This window comes from Amphibalanus amphitrite, unplaced genomic scaffold, assembly GCF_019059575.1.
Source record: "Amphibalanus amphitrite isolate SeventyFive unplaced genomic scaffold, NRLGWU_Aamphi_draft 000110F_arrow, whole genome shotgun sequence".
In the NCBI taxonomy this organism is placed as follows: Eukaryota; Metazoa; Arthropoda; class Thecostraca; order Balanomorpha; family Balanidae; genus Amphibalanus; species Amphibalanus amphitrite.
Genome location: NW_024881605.1, coordinates 519563 through 541481, shown reverse-complemented (window position 1 = coordinate 541481; position 21919 = coordinate 519563). Strand labels below are relative to the sequence as shown.

General features: G+C 46.9%; 1 non-coding gene across 1 annotated transcript; it reads left to right on the top strand.

Moving 5' to 3' along the window:
• The first annotated feature begins 444 nt into the window (after positions 1-444).
• On the top strand, positions 445-563 carry LOC122380975. The gene has a single exon (XR_006256441.1). It is a non-coding gene; the product is annotated as a 5S ribosomal RNA (ribosomal RNA).
• The last annotated feature ends 21356 nt before the right edge of the window (positions 564-21919 follow it).

Sequence of the window (21919 nt, the reverse complement as noted above, 5' to 3'; positions counted from 1 at the left end):
GATCCGGCTTGAATCAAAATTCAGGTATGCCAAGTTTCATCTCTGTATCGCCGTGGCATTCGGAGCTATCGCGCGAAAAAAAACTATGGGGGGGGGGCGGTAACATCCCCCCCCCGGCCGGCGTGGGTGTAAGTGCCGCTGTTGTCTCGAGATTTGACGGGGGTCATTTCTCAGTTGTGCCGATTGTCAGCTGCCCTTCTCACTCATGTGTTTGGTGTCATCGTCCTTTACATATTGCTTGCGAGCCATTTGCTTGTGGTAGCCTATCGGTACTTGGCAGTGTTTTTGGTGGTCACATAAGCAATGAGACTGAGCAGCGCCATCACTCAAGCCATCCGCTTGGCCAAAGGCAATGACTGTGGTGTTTGAAGATTGTCAGTGCCAGAGTTGTGACGTCATCCTTTATGTTACAGATAAAGGGGTTGAAGATGGACGGCTCTCATCGGCAACGACCATACCATGCTGAAAATACCAGTTCCCGTCCGATTACTGAAGTCAAGCAGCATCGGGCCCGGTTAGTACTTGGATGAGTGACCGCCTGGGAACACCGGGTGTCGTTGTCATTTTCGCTTCTTCAATGGTGGCCACTTATGGCTACTTATCCCCTCACTGTTAATGCTCTTGCGACATGGCCCGTGCCCTGCACACTGTACACGTCTTCTATTTATTAGGATTCGATAAGCTTCTTTTTACATACTGGTTCTAGCTACATGTCATTCGAAACGGGACTGAAACCATCGAAAGACGTTCAACCAATTTGTGTCGGGGGGGCTCAGATCGCGCTATGTCGCCGAATGGCAGTGGTATGTCCTGTCCCTGAAAGTGCCGTTTCTGTCTCGAGATTTGACGGGGGTCATCTCTCAGTTGTGCTAATTTTCAGCTGCCCTTCTCACTGATGTGTTTGGTGTCATCGTCCTTTACATAATGCTTGCGAGCCATTTTATTGTTGTAGCCTATCGGTACTTGGCAGTGTTTTGGTGGTCACATAAGCAACGAGACTGAGCAGCGCCATCACACGAGACTGGACATGGGACGAGACTTTACTGCTACTTACCTCGACATTTCTAAATACTTTGACAAGGTCTGGCATGACGGACTGTTGTACAAGAGTAAGCACGACTTCGGAATTACTGACTCACTTTTCGACTGTTAAAATCATATCTTTGTGACAGGACACACCGAGTACGGATCAGCAGCACCTTCTCGGCCACTAAAACAATAAATGCGGGCTGCCCGCAGGGATCCGTACTCGGGCCTTTGCTGGTACTGAGGTATCCGACGGACTTTCAAGACGAATTGTAGCGGGGTTTCGCGGCGTTGCGGGGCTAACCGGGCAGTGTCTTTCTTAGAGAGATAGCTCCGTCGGTGCGCTCATAGGAGCCCTTCTCTGTATCCAGCCCCTCGCGGACTCGTCCCGACTCTGTCTCTACATTCTCCGGGGCGATCAATCATCGGAAACACATAGGCCAGGGTTAAGGATTGGGAGGAGAAACAAGTAACAACCCATTTTCCTTGATCACATTGGAATACGAACCCAACTCTACTTAACAAAAGGTCCCACTCTCAAACAACAACACCCGTCCTAGCTGAGGGTTATCTCCCACCGGATATACATGCCAATCATACGTTCATTTGCCCATCCCCTCTCATTTCTGTCATACACCCAGCCATACCTTATAAATTGTCAGTTAACCATCTCTGATCCCTCCCTCTTTGCCTAACTTCCCCCGGTGGTGCTAAGGCGTGCGCAAGTCGTAATTAAGTCATCGGCCTTGGATTTCATTAACCGTTATCCTTTCATAACCACGATGCTCCGTACGGTGTGTCTAAAAAGTATGTCCCCTGGTTTGGCTCTCCCACCGTAGGCGAATCGGTAACTTGGCGGAATCCGCCACCGAGGTAGGGAGGGTCAGAGAGGGGAAGGGAGGGGAAGGAGGGGCAACCGCTCGGCACCAGGCGATGCCTGGCTGACCCCGCGCTCCCTCCCTGACCTCCGTCCTGCCCTCAGGCGAGGACCGATTTCCTCGGCCCGTAGCGGCCGAGCCAGGCCGAGCGGTGAAGCCGAGCTCGCGGGGCGCGACTACACTGGCCCAATCTTATAAAGGGAGTGCTATTCTTTTCACGGCATTAGGTAATCTTTGTAGTGATAACCAGCACTCAGCAGTGGATGTGTAAACATACAGTCCAAAACAAACGGAAGCATCAAGCACACAATTGCTTCATAATATGCTCTCCCATTCCAATAGTCACCCACTTCTATGGAGGGTGTAATTTCTTAGGGCGTAAAACTCGCGCGGCTGCAAACGAAGACACTACCGAACTTTATGAAATCGGGCGCTGGGATTCCGTCAATATACGATGGACTTCAATGCGTGAAAACAATTTTGCACTTAGCCGTAATAATAGCCGTAAGTGACATCACATCCCGGCGTTTATAAGATTGGTCCCAGCAACCCACGAGGAAGTCTGTTTATAGAGCGTATTATCCCTAGAGAGAGAGAGAGAGAGAGAGAGAGAGAGAGAGAGAGAGAGAGAGAGAGAGAGAGAGAGAGAGAGAGAGAGAGAGAGAGAGAGAGAGAGAGAGAGAGAGAGAGAGAGAGAGAGAGAGAGAGAGAGAGAGAGAGAGAGAGAGAGAGAGAGAGAGAGAGAGAGAGAGAGAGAGAGAGAGAGAGAGAGAGAGAGAGAGAGAGAGAGAGAGAGAGAGAGAGAGAGAGAGAGAGAGAGAGAGAGAGAGAGAGAGAGAGAGAGAGAGAGAGAGAGAGAGAGAGAGAGAGAGAGAGAGAGAGAGAGAGAGAGAGAGAGAGAGAGAGAGAGAGAGAGAGAGAGAGAGAGAGAGAGAGAGAGAGAGAGAGAGAGAGAGAGAGAGAGAGAGAGAGAGAGAGAGAGAGAGAGAGAGAGAGAGAGAGAGAGAGAGAGAGAGAGAGAGAGAGAGAGAGAGAGGTTTTGTGACACTAACCGCATTTTCAGGTCCTTGTCAATGACCTATGACGTCATTGGTGAACCTCTGTGCATGGTCCTCAGATGTCAGATGTCGCAACTTGGCAACGCCCTCAGTGCCAGAGCAGCTTTCACAGGGAGTTGAAACCTTCAGGACCTGTTCCTAGCATCTCAAAGAGGTCTCACGACTTGTATCTGGGATTTTTAAGACGGTCACGTGACCAAACCATTAGTTAAAAGGAAAAATGGCTATTTTGTCTCCGGGAACGATCTCGAATTATCTCAAGCACAGGGAATCGTGATTTCATGCACTTCTTACATAGTTTGGTGTTTTGCAAATTTTGCATTGTTGACCTTGCGTAACGTCATTTATGACGTCATTGAGGCCATAAGTTTTTCGTCAATAGCTTCCGATCAAATTGGGCTAGCAAGTCGGGAAAACCACCATTCACCAATGCAGTGGAAGGCCTGTCGAATCAAATGATATGCGATATCATCTCCTTTAACCAGCTTCGTGACCTGGGACTCTGACCTGACCTTGATCTGAGGTCAACCTCAGTTGACCTCAACCGAACAAAACGTAGGGTAGCCTGGGGCAAGACGCCCCAGATAATTTATTTTGCTACGTAACTTTCGTCCCATAACACCTGGAAGACCAAATTTGTGCTCAATGCGTTCTTTGGACATTTTACTTTAAATTGCACCCCTCAAATTCATTCAGTTATGATCGGACTCCAAGCTAGGAAGTGATTTGTGAAGCAACTGCAAATGGGGCATTTTGCCCCAACCCCAGGGCAAAACGTCCCACGGCCTGGGGCAAGTAGCCCCATACTTAAGATTAAAGATTTAACATGGTAGTTGGCTAAATCTTATGTGAGAGGTCCGTTAGACCTCTGGAGGCACGGCACTTAAGTTAGCACATTCCATCTTGTCAGGTGTTCAGCTATGACACTATTGTATCAGCAGGTTTTTCAGCTGCCTCATAAGACGAAATAATAAATTATTGCAATGCAAATGTTTACAAAATACTTCCTTCGCCATCCAGTTGCTGAGAAAAATACACATAAAGGCATAGAAACTTACTGTTCGCCAGCTACCGAACATTAGAAAGTGGGTAGCCCGAACAACACATGAGGTAAAACGCCCCATGGGGCTTTTTGAACCGCGACCTACTGGGGCGTTTTACCCCATCACGTAGTTCGGTCAGAGAACAACGCCTTGCACTCCAGCAAGACATAATTTAACACGAACCAACCCGGCATGATAAGCGTTAGACAATAGTTGTTCAAAATACATAAAAGTCGTTAACCTGATGTGGACCATAAAAGAACGCCATGATGCATAATCTGACAGCAAAACATAAAAATCACTCGAAAAACACATTTTTGGCTATATCTCCCGGAAGACTCATCACAATTTCTTTCCAGTCTGCTCATATAATGATCATATAGTGCACGTTTTATAGAAGGGAGGATGTTTCCCCAGAACTCTGCCAGTTCCGAGAAACATCGGTGAGGCGTTTTACCTCGGCGGGGCGACTTGCCCCGGTCTACCCTATGCCTACTATTCGACACCTCTGAGCGAGGCGAAATAAACGATTATGCAAAAACCGCGGCTCTGCGCAATTTTTGCGGTTATTTATCAAACATCGATTTCTTGCCTGCGGCGATATTACCTGACCCTGACCTGGTTAACGCGTTATAAGTTTCCTCGGCGAACACTATTGTTTATTAGGCGTCTACCAAAGATGAACTATCCAAAGTTCTCACTTTATGAAAATAATGTAAAATTTCCTTTTTATTTCAATTTTGTTTTTCTTTCTGATCAATTAAAGGAAAACTAAAAAAAAAACATTAAAATAGCAAAAACAAAAATGACGAATGTATTTTTCTGGCACAAATTTCCAGGAGTGTTTTTGCAGCGATAGTAGCTCGGCATTGTTAACTTCGATCCGGATATTGTTGTTCAATGGTGGCCTCTGCGAACTTAGAAAAGCTGTTTATGGTCATGAAGGCCTGCATTGGCACACTCTATTACCACGATGTGGTTAACCAGATGTTTTTCTTCAACGCTCCCTTTTGGCTCAGACACGTCGCTAAACGTGGCACCCGTAGCAAACGTGTCAAACGTGGCAAAACTTCACAGTCCCTACGAACCCTCATCAGCACTCGTTGGCTTGGTGTGTGGCCCCTGCCCTTTGGCCGAGACAGCCACCAGCCTATACCGCGCGCCGCGCGGCGCACCCCTCCTTAGCGGGCGGGGGAGCGCACCACGCGCTCCCCGCCCACACCCCTCCCTCCCTCCCGAGGTCGTGTCACGAAGGTTCGGGATTACGCTACTATCAGCCACTGCGTAGCTGTCGCCCAGCGCATGGGAATGCGTGGTTTGGTCCGGATTCAGCCAACTACCGGCTCGCGACACCAGCGCCGCGTGGTGGCGAGGGGACATTCTTTTTAGACATACTATACATCTGACAAACGTTTCATAATGCTCATGCTACACGAATAGAATACACGACCCACCACAGATTTCGGCACTCCGCCCTTGAATTACGCGACTTATAGCGGGTCTAAGACCATACCAAAATGCCTACACAAAAAAAAAAAAACGCACACGCACGCAGGTCGTTAAGCGAACTATGGACTTACAGCAAGGGCCGGTAAACCTTTGTAACAACGTAAGCAGCCCTTGTCTTATTGCCACTCCTTATTGGACCTACCGTCTGCTGCCAGTGGTCAGTCAGCATCTAAAACATACTCCGGTCCGCGGTCCCGGAGCTAGAGCTCGCAGGACACTCAGTAGCCCGGGTTTTCCGCGGTGGCGTATCTAAAATTTGAAAAAAAAAACCCGGCTGGGTTACTAAGGTCCGTCCGTGATACTAATGACCGCATCTCGCACCAGCCATAGTTCAGGGTTTTCGGGCCAACCCGGCGACCTAAATAGGGTAGCCTGCGTCGGCTAACTTACAGGAACGACACGCGTCCTTCACGCACCCAAGTCCACTCGGGGACATCCTGCACTCGGCACACATCATCGGCTACCAGCACATAGGTGCCCAGAGCCCTATATATCCGTGGCGTAACCGGACAAATCTTTGTATGGCAATTCTTCGTCGCGCAATTCCTCGTCCGCATTTCTTCGTCCGCAAATCTTCGTCGGCGCATTTATTCGTGTCGCATGACTTCGTCTCGCATTTCTTCGTAAGCGCAAATATTCGTAGCGCATTTTTTCGTATCCGCATTTCTTCGTACGCGCATTTCTTCGTCTAGCATTTTTTCGTCCACGCATTTCTTCGTCTACGCAAATCTTCGTCCGCATTTCTTCGTCCACGCAAATCTTCGTCTGCGCATATCATCGTCCGCAAATCTTCGTCCCCGCAAATCTTCGTCCGCAAATCATCGTCCGCATTTTTTCGTCAACGCATTTCTTCGTCTACGCAAATCTTCGTCCGCATTTCTTCGTTCACGCAAATCTTCGTCCCGGCAAATCTTCGTCCGCAAATCTTCGTCCGCAAATCTTCGTCCGCAAATCTTCGTCCGCAAATCTTCGTTCGCAAATCTTCGTCCGCATTTCTCGTCCACGCATTTCTTCGTCCTTGCAAATCTTCGTCCGCAAATCTTCGTCCGCAAATCTTCGTCCGCAAATCTTTGTCTGCGCTATCTTCGTCTCCGCAAACATTCGTCCACAAATGTGGTTGAATAAAACCATGAAGAAATATCAGACCATCTTAAGTGAATGACGAATTTAATGCATGGAATGGATGATCAAAACTTTTGAAGTCATGGCAGATGAGATCACTCAGTCAGGTGAAGCTATTGTATTTGGGAGCCGACAATTGTAACATTCCATATCATTTGTGTCCCGGACATTCTTTTTTCGCGGTCGTTGAATGACAATATAATCTCTTGTGCCCTCGCCGGCATAGGCGGCGGAACGGGGAGGGCACCGGGGCACCGTTCCCCTCTTTAATTTTGGCCTTTTAACAGTAGCGCTATGGGCGTTGCATGGAAAGAATGGGACCAAAAGTCGGCAGTGCCGTGCCCCCCCTTAATTGAAGGTGTTCCGCCGCTACTGCTCGCCGGACCTATTTGTTTTCTACATAGGTACACGCCGGCCGAGGGGGGCGGGTACGACCCCCCCCCCCTCCCATCGCCGTTTCGCCACTGGTGGAGCTAGCGCGTCGCGGAAAAAACGAGCGTGTGCGCCGTTACGAGAAGCAGAGATTAATACCCGATTTTAAGGCCTTCTAGGTCAGGGGTCGACATACCGTCCGCGGGCCGGATCCGGCCAGGTGGGTGACGGTTGGATCCGGCCCGCGACCATCTGACGTCCGGCCCGCGGCTGGTATCAGCGACTTATATCGTGTTCCGGCCCGCGGTTCTTTCAGAAATCGACTCCGATATAGAAGTGACTGAAATGGCCTTTGGCACAATACCTAGTTCTTCCTTCGCACACTTCATGAGTTTAAAACACCATTTGCGGGTGTTTTTGTCTAATTCTACTGAAAGACAAAACTTGCAACGGTAAGATTTGGTCAGCAGCTTTTGCGCGCAGCATCAACGACTGCTGGCTGCGTGCACTTGGTGGCTTCACGTGGTCTACTCGTTTAACCTTCCAGGCGGTGGGGGGGGGGGCATTTTTTTGCCCCCCCCCCCCTGTATCCCCGAAACTACTGGACGGATCCGGAAAATTTAAACGGCGTTCGATAGCCCTGTCAAATTTGTGCAAGGAAGCTAAATTTCATTGACCTCGGGGTCACCGATGACGTCACAGGTCAGGTCAAAGATAACATGTTTCACCGTTCACGGGTCTTCTAGGAAAAGCGCTATAACACCGAGTAAAGTGCATTTTGTCGAAAATCAGCGATAGGGCGTCAGTTATCTAAATTTATTATCTAGTACATATGTTGCTATTAAAGGTCAGTGGTCATACCAGGTCAGGTCGCAGGTCAGGTCACCAAGGGTCACCACATGAACCCAACCCGCAAATGGTGTTTATAAACTCATGAAGTGTGCGAAGGAAGAACTATTGTGCCAAAGCATATTTAAGTCACTTTTATATCGGAGTCGATTTCTGAAAGAACCGCGGGCCGGAACACGATGTAAGTCGCCGATACCAGCCGCGGGCCGGACGTCAGATGGTCGCGGGCCGGATCCAACCGTCACCCACCTGGCCGGATCCGGCCCGCGGGCCGTAAGCCGACCCCTGACCTAGAAGGCCTTAAAATCGGGTATTAATCTCTGCGTCTCGTAACGGCGCACACGCTCGTTTTTACCGCGACGCGCTAGCTCCACCAGTGGCGAAACGGCGATGGGGGGGGGGGGGGGTCGTACCCGTCCCCCTCGGCCGGCGTGTATGTAGAAAACAAATAGGTCCGGCGAGCAGTAGCGGCGGAACACTTTCAATTAGGGGGGGGGGGCACGGTACTGCCGACTTTTAGTCCCATTCTTTCCATGCAACGACCATAGCGCTACTGTTAAAAGGCCAAAATTAAAGAGGGGAACGGTGCCCCGGTGCCCTCCCCGTTCCGCCGCCTATGCCGGCGAGGGTACAAGAGATTAGGTATATTGTCATTCACCGACCGCGAAAAAAAGAATGTCCGGGACACAAATGATATGGAATGTTACAATTGTCGGCTCCCAAATACAATAGCTTCACCTGACTGACCTCATCTACCTGACTTCAAAAGTTTCGATCATGCATTCCATGCATTAAATTCGCCATTCACTTGCAATGGTCTGATATTTCTTCATGGTTTTATTGAACCACATTTGTGGACGAATGTTTGCGGAGACGAAGATAGCGCAGACATAGGTTTGCGGACGAAAATATGCGCAGACAAAGATTTGCGGACGAAGATTTGCGTGGACGAAGAAATGTGTGGACGAAAAATGCGGACGAAGATTTGCGGACGAAAAGTTGCGGACGAAGATTTGCGGACGAAGATTTGCGGACGAAGATTTGCCGGGACGAAGATTTGCGTGGACGAAGAAATGCGGACGAAGATTTGCGTAGACGAAGAAATGCGTGGACGAAAAAATGCGGACGAAGATTTGCGGACGAAGATTTGCGGGGACGAAGATTTGCAGACGAAGATATGCGCAGACGAAGATTTGCGTGGACGAGGAAATGCGGACGAAGATTTGCGTAGACGAAGAAATGCGTGGACGAAAAAATGCTTGACGAAGAAATGCGCCGACGAAGAAATGCGGAAACGAAGAAATGCGCTACGAATATTTGCGCTTACGAAGAAATGCGAGACGAAATAATGCGACACGAATAAATGCGCCGACGAAGATTTGCGGACGAAGAAATGCGGACGAAGAATTGCGCGACGAAGAAATGCCATACGAAGATTTGTCCTGGAATCTATCCGTGGCTAGTAGTTAAACTGTCGTCACAGGCCTAACAAAAAAAAAGCATGGCCGGAGCTACTCGGCTGACTGCGGGTGGCCAACACCGTCTGACTGCGATCACCCGACCGAATGCTCGGTATCTAAGGTTCACCCCCGTCCTGCGGCATTATTCGTTTCTTCGCGGGGCATTACTCTTCCGGCGGCATACGATTCCCTCGCTAAGACGCCCGGGGTCCTAAACACCTCCGAAACTATCTATGTCTTCTTCAAATGATGTCCTGCGCCGATCCATTGAGGGACCGATAGCGGACCTACCTATCGTTTTGAAACCGAGCTGGGTCCATCCGTGACACTAATGCTGAAACCGAGCTGGGTCCATCCGTGACACTAATGGCCGTATCTCGCTCCAGCCATAGTTCAGGGGTTTCGGGCCAACCCGGCTGCCTAAAATCTGCCCAGCCTCCGAGGCTGTCAATCCGAGACGGAACTACCATCTCGCGGCGGCCCACCCGCCAATGCACATCCCGGGCGACGGACCGCGTGATCTCATCATCACCCAGGGCTACGGCTCCCTGGGCCGGGACAATCGAGCCACTGGTCCCGCGTCCCGCTAGCCGAAGGTTAGGCAGACTACAGCCCGTCGTCCCTTTCCAAGCTAGGACTCGATGCTGATCGGGTAGCATGCCTTGACACCACCCTCGACGGTCAGCGTCCGATTCGCCTTCATTCTTACGCTTAATTTCGCGACTTATTGCACGTATCCAGGGCTTACTCAAGCGAGGCCTACTATCAAGTGGGGTCTATCCGAACTGAGCTTCATTCAGGAAATCCGATTCCTCTACGTGTACAACAGTCTTCTTCCATTTCACTCGCTTCTCATCTCCCTCCTAACCCGTGGCCGCGTCGGTGGATTCTCCACGCACAGGGGCGTAACGTGCATCATCTATCTCCCCGGCTCCGTCCCTTGCAGTGTCCATGTGGGGTACAGTTACATATATTTCGTGTGCGGCAAAGTCTATGTATGCTCCTTGTATTCGGACCGTTGGATAGAGTGGGGCGCCAGGAGTTCCGCTGACGCATTATATATTGATGGAAACCGGACGGTGGTACGGTAGGAATAGGATAATAACAGCCAGAGCAGTCTCCAGCATAGGGTAAGGTAAGGAGGTCCTGCGTGTTCTGTGCGTGCTGCTTGTAGTCGGACCATCGGATAAAGTGGAGCGCCAGGAATTCCGCTGACGCGTAATATGTATGGAAACAGGACAGTGGTACGGTAGGAATAGGATAATAACAGCCAGAGCACTCTCCAGCATAGGGTAAGGTAAGGAGGTCCCGCGTGTTCTGTGCGTGCTGCTTGTAGTCGGACCATCGGATAAAGTGGAGCGCCAGGAATTCCGCTGACGCGTAATATTTATGGAAACAGGACAGTGGTACGATAGGAATAGGATAATATCAGCCAGAGCACTCTCCAGCATAGGTAAGGTAAGGAGGTCTTGCGTGTTCTGTGCGTGCTGCTTGTAGTCGGACCGTCGGATAAATTGGAGTGCCAGGAATTCCGCTGACGCGTAATATTTATGGAAACAGGACAGTGGTACGGTAGGAATAGGATAATAACAGCCAGAGCACTCCCCAGCATAGGGTCAGGTAGGGAGGTCCTGAGAGTTCTGTGTGTGCTCCCTGTATAATCCCTTTGTGCTCTGTGTAAAATCAAACAGATAGAGAGAACTGATTGTTGTAAATTACTCTGGCCAGACACCTTGGAAATGACCTCTTTCCCGACTGTGGGTTGGCATATGGCCTTTTACCCTCCATCCTCCGATCCCTGCCCTTCAGCACTATACTCACACTCGTATTTCAATATTTACAAGTCCCATTTATTTACATACTCCGACGCAACACCTTAAATTCCCTTACACGTCAAATTTAAAGGAAACATTCTGGGCCCAGGCCGCCCATCAACTGAGCCCCACAAGCCGCGCGGTGCGGTGCACAGTCGCCCGTCCCTTTCCAGACTCCCCACGGTGTATAATCCCCTCCGTCCGCCTTTATCACCATGGGGCGCCGGACGAGGGTCCACGTCGGCACGCGTCTCGCACCACGCGCACAGTTACATAATTGACCGAAATCGAATAGTGAACTTAAGCTACCTAGACTGAAAGTCCCAAGAATAAATTGGACTACCGAAACTGAATGGCCTAAAATATTGCGGACGACACCTAAAAAGGGGAATATAATGTGGCTCACATAGCAGTAACGAGGGGGGGGGGTTACTTGAAGGATTTAGGGACTAGGTGCGCACCCGTGTTCACCGCGTGACCTTACTTGAGATGGAGTCGCTGACATGATGGTCGTGTCCAGCCAGCGCCCGGCCCGGCGGCCAGAGCCGCCGCCGGCGCCGTGATGCCAGCCGCTGGTGTCTCGTGGGCTGTCCGCGATGTCAGACGAGAGACGTGGACCGAGAGAGTGCGAGAGGCGCGGAATGCGTCGTCCGAGAGAGAGCCAGAGAGAGCGCTTTCAGTTCCGTTTCATCAACTTATACTTCTGATCAGACATGTGCATGGATCCGAGAGCTGGATCTATGATCTCAGTGGATCTCTCGACAAAATAGAGGGGTTGGATCTATGATCCGAGTGGATCTCTCGACAAAATTCAGGGGTTGGATCTATGATCTGAATGGATCTCTCGACAAAATTTAGGGGTCGGATCTATGATCTCTGTGGATCCAGCGGGCAAAAATTTGTGGAGGACCTATGATCTGTATGGATCTCACGACAACATGTAGCCAATGAAACCCTCATCCTACATAATTGTACACCTTACAGTGCAATACAATTGAGAATTGTCACTTGTGGACATGGTTAAGGCCAGTTGTAATCATTAGGTATCATCATTAAATTTGAATTTAAATCAACAACATTTGTACTACATTTAAAATAAACCAAGAACATGCACATTGCGACTTTTTGTGACCAATTGTAACTTTTTCATGACAGCACTGATGACAATCTGAGCAACAAGCTACAGCCACTTTAATTCAATGAACAAACAGTACAGACAGAGGCAGTGGCAGCGGGGCACTGCAGATTTTCATTTTGGTCCCATTCTTTCCATGCAACGCCAGTAGGGCTAATGTTAAAATGCCCAAATCTATGGGGGGCACTGTACCCTGGTGCCCCCCCCCCTGTTCCGCCGCCTATGGACAGATGTTAGGAAAACAAACCTGGAAGCCAAATAGGTCAGTTTTGTTAAAAATAATCCAGCAATCCACTTCTGCCAGGTATGAAATCACAATCCAGAATGTTCGTATGAGCTATTAGTCACTGTGCAACACAATTTCGATTTAGTAAGAATAGCAACCAACCTCTAATACTTTCCTAATAAAATTACAAGTTCAAAAATGGCATCAACTCGATCACCTACTTTTGGCATCGTGCCACGTGTGGTCCCATGCTGTGTGCTTTCGTTATGAGAGAGCCTCCCAAAAAAGACAAACGAAATTCACAGCTCACGTTTTGGTAATATTGTTTTATTACGTCATTATCGTTTGACCAATGATAAATCTTAATTTGACTAAAACCGTAATGCTTCCAAAAGATTCCCCGTAATAGGCTCTTCAAACTAATGACGTAAGATATTGTGATTCTTTTGAAAAGTGAATAAAATAAAGATGCAAGGCGCGCACCCGGGTCAAGGCCATGTAATACCGTTTCAGCTTACGTTTACGTCATTAAATTCAACGCTACAAAGATGATATTCACAAACAATCGTATCGTAAAATTATGTGAGGCAGAAAAATGAACATTCTTTTGAAAAAAACTCCAGACTTTTGAATTTCCAGTCTGATTTTTTACTTATTTTCATTATACTCGAAGGTAGGACGCTTAGATCATTTGTAATTTGAAATGACGTCACGAGTTCTATTTAGATACTGAATAATCATTTTACGGTAAATATCCAAGGACATTACAATTGAGATATTTCGCTTCCCATCGCTTCCGCAGGCTGTTGAATATTTTTATGCTTTGGTTTATATCTCAGTTTATTTTATCAAATATTTCTTTCAATAGATTGAAATACCTTTACCGGTTTATATAGCCTTGCCTTTACCTAACCAAACCACATGTGTCAGTATCATCTTTTATTGTTTATCAATCAATTGTGTTAGCTTGAGCTGGAAACTGGAAAGCCTCATGGTTGTATAATGCAAGATTGTCTTATCAAGTTATCAATATCATTATGTAGATTATAACATGAATTGTGATGTGGTAGGTACCTAGTAATGTATTGTTCATTAGTCATTGCTTTGACTTACCTCTATGTTAATTGTTAATGCAAACTTTTCTGTTGGTATGTGAACAATCTTCATGTCACTCAATTCTTTTAAGTTGTGACAGTCATGAGCCTCCTTTATTTTGTATTCTGTATAATGTAACTGGATGCCTTTACTAATATGGCCTTTGTATAATATTGTTTGTTTCTAACCATACTTTGGTATTCATAACTTCTTATGAAAGAAAGTTGTTAACATTTTGAGCACTTATGAGCTATGATCCCAATGGATCTCACGACAAAATTGGGGAGTCAGATCTATAATCCGAGTGGATCTAGCGACAAAATTGAAGGGTCAGATCTATGATCCCAGTAGATCTCTCGACAAAATTGAGGGATTGGATCTATGATCTGAATGGATCTCGGATCGGGATCCATGGGATCGGATCTCAGATCCATTTTTCCGGATCCAAGCACATGTCTGCTTCTGATGACGTCATACTTCGGAGGGCCGGGCAGCATCTCCTTGTCCAATCTTCGTCCTCCATTCTCAAAAGCTGCACTGGGCTCCGCCCTCAAACATTCGTGATTTGCTGACAAAATTCGGCATGCCCTCCGGCCATGGCAGTCGCACACTTTCACGCAGCGATCGGGTGGAATTCGCCGCCGGCGCTCACGGCGCCTGAGGCGCCAGGTGGTGGGCCTGGCCCTCCGCTCCCCTTGTTTTGAAGTCAGCTCCGACCAGATGTCCTATATTTTGTCGTTGGCGACCGAGTTCCATTTCATCCTGTTTTCGTACAAACCGGGTCGGTCCCCGCTCCCCTTTCTTGTTTTGGTTCAAATCAGGGCCGGTCTGCACTCCCCTCTCCTTGTTCTTCTCTTCTGGCGGGGTGCCGAGCGTGGGACATTGTCTTGTTTTCCAAATGTTAAACTGATTAATGGTTCAAGACCGGCAGAATGGCGCGTTTCGGTATGCTATCTGTTGACTTCAGGTCCGGTTTCTCATGAAGTGGGGTGGTCATCTATAGGGGACCCCTGTTTGTCAAAGCGGGCTGCGCCGTTTGTGTGGACGCCAGCTGGGACAGAGAGAGGGTATCACAGCCGATTTAGCCGGCTGACCGTGTCTGTGCGGCGCTCGCAGATTACTTGAAGGCCGTGTTTCAGCTTGTGGCACAGCTTGCAATTCAGCATCAAGGATGATAAAAATGTAGCGCATCTGCGTTACATTTTCAGACCTCTTTTTATAGTCGCGCCCCGCGACTAAGCGTTTGAGGGCCCGCTTCTGCCGTGCTATTTGGTGCCGTTTCGTCGTGTTTCAATTGGTGACTTCTATGACGAGAGCGGGTGGCCGTCTTCTTAAGGATTGGTAGCTATTTCAACAGGAGTGTTCGGTTGGGGAGGATGGTAGGACGAGCTTGGATGATTGGGACATAAGAATTGCGAGCTTTTGTGCCATTGCACAGTATTTCAGGCCATTCTTACATTTCGAAAATAACAATATCACACAATATCTCGTTAAATTCCGCCTACCTCACCAGAAATGCACGAAAAGAAATAGAAATTGAATGAAACCATTGAAATAATCGACACATGACAATACAAAAAAAAAAACGTTGGTACGTTTGGTTACTGTCAGTAATGGTCCGCCTGATAAATGTCCCCATCGGGGTGCCGAGCGTGGGACCAAGTCCTGTTTTCCAAAGGTTCAACTGATAAATGACTCGCCACTGGCAGGTGGTGCTCTCCGGCATGCTATTTGTCGACTTCGGATCCGGGTTCTCACGAATTGGGGGTGGTAGTCCATAGCGGAGCCTTGTTGTCAAAGCCGGCTGCACCCCTTGTGTACGCCGGTCTGCGACGCAGACGGGTATCGCCGCCGATTTAGCCGACTGACCGTGTCTGTGCGGTGCGCGCAGATGGTCTTGGGGTCGACGGTCAGGGGGTCAAATGACTTTGTTTGCGTGCACAGCCCGGCTATCCATTCATCGAACGACATGGCAGATCGGCATCCGCGTTCCCGGTCCCAGCCTCGGCCTGTTTTCATCCGAGTCGGGTGCAGCTGCTGTTTTTGGGCAGGCCTGAGTGCGCCGGCGCCCGGTTAACCCCGGCACGCGGTCGGCCTTCCTGCGATCTGGTCAATTATCGGGGTTACATGAGCACAGTAAATACGTATTTAGCCGCTAATGCGAATTAGGAACGCATTACCGACTCATGTAGCCACCTGCTAGTACGAATTGGCGATCCGAACCGCGGTTACATGAGCAAAGCAAATACGTATCACGATCGGATTCACCGCTAATGCGAATCAGGAACGTACTACCGACTCATGTATCCACCTGCTAATACGAATCGGCGGTCCGAACAAAATCCGCTGAGAAACAGGCTTAGGAGCGAATAGGACCAAGATACGTATTACAGGAACTATTACTTCCCAAAAAGAAGCCTTAAAATGAAAAATACAAGGTATTTTGTCATTTGTTGCTTTTGAAATCAAAAGTTAAAAAATATTTAGGTATTTTGTCAAGTTTTCAAAATAAATATGATGAAAACAAAAAAAGAAAATACCTAAGAACTTTCAGTGGAAACATTTTTCTGACAGCACTACAGACGAATCGAGAGAGGCAAGTGAGCAATAAGTCAAAACAATACAACTTTATTTTCAACTTTTTTCTCTAGTTAACTTAGAATGTTATGAGCAGATGAAATGCAAAAAAAGACATAACATGTTAAATTATCAATTCAGTCACCTCTATTGCTACGGAAATGCGCCACATTTGTATGCTATTCCGTTTGTAATGCGCATCGGGCCGAGAGCCAAACTAGATACGTTTGACGTCACTAAAACGAATTTGCTCATGTAGTCGGTGCCGTGAATAAGTTCTAGGGGAGCTGTTGCGAATTAGCGTAGTACGTATTTGGAACGGATCGCTCATGTAGCCGAGGGGCACGACTCCGACAGGCACTGGACGTATTTCACAAGAACTATTCTTTGCTGAATGGAAGCGTCAAAATGCAAAATAATAAGCATTTTTTATTGAATGCTTTGTAGAAAATAGCAAAAAAAAAACTTGTTGATATTTTGGTTTAGTCTTTGAAGGTGAATTTGGTAAATAGCAAAAATAAAATGAATGAAATATTTTGATGGATAAATTTATTCTGACCACCCTGCTGTCGCTGCATGGCTAATCAGTGCTCAGTGATTTACGAAAACTTTGTTTTCAATTTTTGATTTCATGTTTACTTTTAATGTTTTTGAGCATATCAAGTGATGTTATATCGTTCAATAATTAAAATTTAGTTCGGTCGTCCCGGTAAATGCCGCAACTGCGCCATAACTGTACGCTAATCCTATTCCGTTCGTGATGCGAATTACCGGCCGTCGAGGAGTCAGCCCGGGTGAGCCAAACAAGATCCGTTTGACGTAGATAAAACGAATTAGTCTCATGTAACCGGTGCCGTAGATACGTTTGTGGGGAGCTGATGCGCATTAGTGTGGTGCGTATTTGGAACGGATCGCTCATGTAACCCCGGTATATGATTGTACTTTTGCTTGTGGCACAGCTTGCTTGTTCAAATTGAAGAAAGAAAAATGTGGCGCATCTGCGTTACATTTTCAGATCTCTTTTTTTATAGTCGCGGCCCGCGACTACACTGTAAACCAAATCTACAAGTTGGCTCCTTGTTACAAGTTTGGTTCCAATTCGCATAGACGTCACCTTGTCGATACCTTGTCGATTCACCAACCCCAGGCTTGTTGGCCAACAAACTAACAGTTCGTCTACAAGTTTGGTTCCAATTCGCATAGGCGTCACCTTGTCGATACCTCGTCGATTCACTAACCCCAGGCTTGTTGGCCAACAAACTAACAGTTTGTCTACAAGTTTGGTTCCAATTTGCATAGGCGTCACCTTGTTGAGTACTAGTCTGGGCCTTGTGGACCTACCAACTTCTGGATAGGCATAGTCGTTTCCTTGTCGGTTCACCAACCCCTGGTTTGTTGATGAACTAGCCTTTGACTGGGCATTGCTAGCTTACAAATTGTCAACAAGTAAGTGTACTAACGCTCTGTTCGAACTTGTTCTTCCTTACAATCGCTTTGTTTGCGTTGATAACCTTAAGAACTTGCGATTCGCGTTCGTTTTCAATTGCCACGATACTGATTCAGGAAATATTTTCTATACGGACAGGTTATTTTTTGGCTGGAAGTGGTGCACAAAACCATGACTGGCATCAGTTATTGCTCAAAGGCTTGCGCTGACAAGAAACGAAATACTGATGGGTTATATAAACAATGAATGCATACACCACATCCATTCGGAAGTTTCTGGAATCATTAGTATTTATTACGGTCACGTAATTAATACTATTGACTGGAGACAATTCCGAGTGCATATTTTCGAATGGATGTGTTAAATGCATGAGGTAGGTATAGGTACCCAGTAGGTATACCTATCGTGCACCGTCAGCATATAAGTCTTTGAAGCAAGAACTGCTGCGTATGTGGAAGAACATGGTTTTGTGCACCGCATCAAGCCAGAAGTATAACATGCACGTATGACGAATATTTCCTGAACATTGACCATAACAATCATGGCAGTTGCACGATCACGCAGATAATTCGAATAAATCATGATCGCCAACCAGATTAGCTTTTACAGCCCATATATGTCCATCAGCCCATATACGAAATCCACAAATATGGTCGAGAATGGGCAATTACATTCAACGCTACGAAGACCATACAACAAACATTTTCACACAGACATCAGTACACACCACCAAAGCTCACTTTCGAGGGCGCAAACGTACCCATTCATGAAACTCATACTCACCTTGGCTTGACACTTTCTAAGGACCTACGCTTCCACCAACACGTCAATGCAATATGCAACAAGGTACACAAATCACTCAGTCCACTCTACTCCATTGCACGTTACATACCAAGGCCCATTCTCGACCAAATTTACAAGACGTATATAAGACCTTACTTTGACTACTGTGACACAATATATGACGGACACATAACAATACAAGACGCTGCCCGACTTGACACGCTACAAAACAGAGCAGGGAGACTTGTGACGGGGGCTATGTTCAGGACGTCAACCGAAAAACTTCTACAAGACTTGGGCTGGGACAAACTGACTGTAAGACGACAAATACACAAACTCACTTTATATCATACATTCACTAATCCAAGACACCAAACGCCAAATTATATCACGATGATCATGCCAGAAACACGTGCAGAAAACACCGGCAGAACACTACGCAACTCCAACACACACACCATGCCTCCCAACCGAACCACATCCTTCCAGAAGTCCTTTTTCCCCTCAACAGGCAAATCCTGGAACCAGCTTCCCGAATCCATCCGATCCCTTCCTCCTCGTTCCTTTCAACGAGAGATCTCGAGGCGACTGGGGGTGCCTGGGCCTTCTCCCTTTTACAAAATTGGCACTAAAATGGGCAATATTTTCCATTCTAGGTTACGAATGCAAATGTCACAACTAAATTCACATTTATTTCAAATACAAAGGCACGATACACCTGAATGTGCTTGTGGCTTTGAAACAGAAAATATTCATCATTTCATTCTCGCGTGTCCCAACTATAATTTGCAGAGAGAGGAACTTTACCGGGACATGTTGCAAATTTATGGCGAAAATTTTGGTCAAATGTCAACTACACGGTTATTACGTGTTCTTTTGCATGGCGACGATCTTGGCGGCGGGGACTGTCGTGCGGTGGCTCAACATTTCCAAAATTTCTTGCTTCGTTCGCACAGATTTACCTATTAATTTACCTACCTCATTCAGTTTTGTGGGCGGCGTCCCCGGTGGGCTGAGTGACGTCAGCGCGGGTTGGGTCGGTGGCCTGTCGTGGCGGCGGCAGTGGTAGTTTTGTTTCATTACGCTACGTTACCTTCATCACGTTGTATGTTTATGTTATATTCGACGTTGATCTGAAGGCTATGTTCATGTTGTTTTATGTTTATGATGTCTATCTGATTATGTTACAAGAGGTGGTGCCTAGAGTCAAGCACAATGTGCTTTTGCACCACTCTTATATTATTTTGCTTTATCTCTGTTATTCATGTTCATTTTCCGATCGTTTTACTTATAGGTTGTCGATGCGCAATAAACATTCTGGAATGGAATGGAATGGAAATCAGTTAAGTCAAAAATACAAAGAGTTGAATTAAAGGCAAATAAATGTATTTATATATGAAAAACACCGACCGCAAAACATCTGCTCACATGTGCATGACAGGTCTGGCCCACTTACATTGCGCGCGCAGGGGAAGGGAGGCGTCTCGACCGCGGGTATAGGCACGATTAGTGCGTCCCGCAGGCCAGAGGAGGCCTCACTCACAGCACGAACACCACAGTTCACAGATTTCACTTTTTACTGCACAAATGCTGGAACAGCCCTCGTCGCTGCTCCAGGCTGCACGGCGGCCGCGCGACAACTGCTGGTTCGAAACCGCCGCGCCGGGGCCCGCTAACGGCAGGCGGCGACCGCTGATTGGTCCGCCAAGTTTGACGTCAGGCGCAGCTGACCATGTGTATGCTGACCAGCTGACCAGTACAAGTTAGGCGCCGGTTAAATAACCATGCGGCAACAAGTTTCCAAAACTGGTTAAGAAACAAACGTTGAAACAAATGTAGAGTTGGTCTGGATACTGAGAAGTTGGTGTGCATAGTAACTATTGACTCGTAGTTGTCACCTGACAAGCAATGCACCAGACAACGGCTTGTTTAAAAAGTATCAGTTGGTAAACATACCAAGAGATGATTGGTTATATTACACAAGACTTGTCAATTTGGTTTACAGTGTAGACGGGCGGGAGTCTGCTTCTGCCGTTGCTATTGTCGCTGTAGTTCCTGGTGACTGCTGTGGTGAGAGCGGGTGGCCGGTGTCTTAGCTTGTGGCACAGCTTGCAATTCAGCATCAAGGATGATAAAAATGTAGCGCATCTGCGTTACAGAATAAAGAATGACATTCTCTTTTTTAGCTCACGACATATCCACAGTGACATATCTATCTACGCCTCGCACACGACAGAAGACATTGACGCCGTACAGCTATCACTACAACAAGACCTCAACGAAATCCACAAATACATATCGTCGAGAATGGGCAATTACATTCAACGCTACGAAGACCATCCAACAAACATTTTCACACAGACATCAGTACTAGTGGTGCCAATCGGAATCCGTTTTTTCGGAATTCCAATTTTTGTCCGATTCCGATTTGGAATTCGGACGGAATTCTAAAAAAAAATTGGAAAATTATCGGAACATAAGGCCAATGCACTTTTCAAATTTACGCGAAAAATTCAAAATGTTTACATGTTATCTGAGGAGTAAAAAACTAAAAACCAACTAAATGGTACCTAATTCATGTCAGAAAATTTTCAGAAAACAAAAATATCAATTGGCAATTACCATAGCCCTAGCCTCCTTCAAAAAAAAAAAAAAAAAAATGAAGCATCCACAAGGCACATCACATTATCTGAAACTGATTTGTCAATGTTAGTTAACTGGTTAGGTAGGGAGAACAATAACGTAAATTGAACAGCAAAAACTAAAGCTTAAAATTTAGAGCACAAGCACAAGTAGTAAAAGTAAGCACAATATATATTAATGGCTATATTGGTTGCATTCAATCAATGTATGCAAATGATGTATACCAGATAGCAATTAGCAACAGACAGCAACAATATTATCGGCTGATGGTAACTGACAAAGCAAGTGGCATTGTAACTAATGATTTACATTGACATGAACTGGAAATACTTAGATGCCACCAATAGGCATTAGGCAGTAAGAAAAACAAACAAAACAATCAACGCTGCTATCCAAAGTTCCGCAGGGTGGAAGAAAATAGGATTGCGGACCTCAAACTTGAAATGCCAGCAAGATCCGCATTCCGCAAACGCAAATAAGATAATACAAACAACCGACGCAGTCGCAGGCACTATAAATAAAGCAAATTTCGGCATTTGTATCGCATGGCACCCACAACTCGCAAGGCCCTCGCACCACATATCACATACCGCATAGGCGCATACGTATGTGGCGCAGAATGACGACGTTTCACTCTCAAACTAAATCAGTGAAATTTCTACCAGCTAACGGACAGATTTTAGGGAAGCCGCGACAACCAGTGAATAGTTGTCTACCAGTTTCAGTTGACTCTACTCGAACAGGTATAACGTACACTGCTCCTGGCAGAGGTTGTTGATTGTTTTTGAAAGCAAGGAGACCCAAAATATGATTTTTTATGAAATGATGAGTGTTTCACTTAGCAGTAAGTAATAAGCTTAAGTATGACTATCTTCAAAGTTC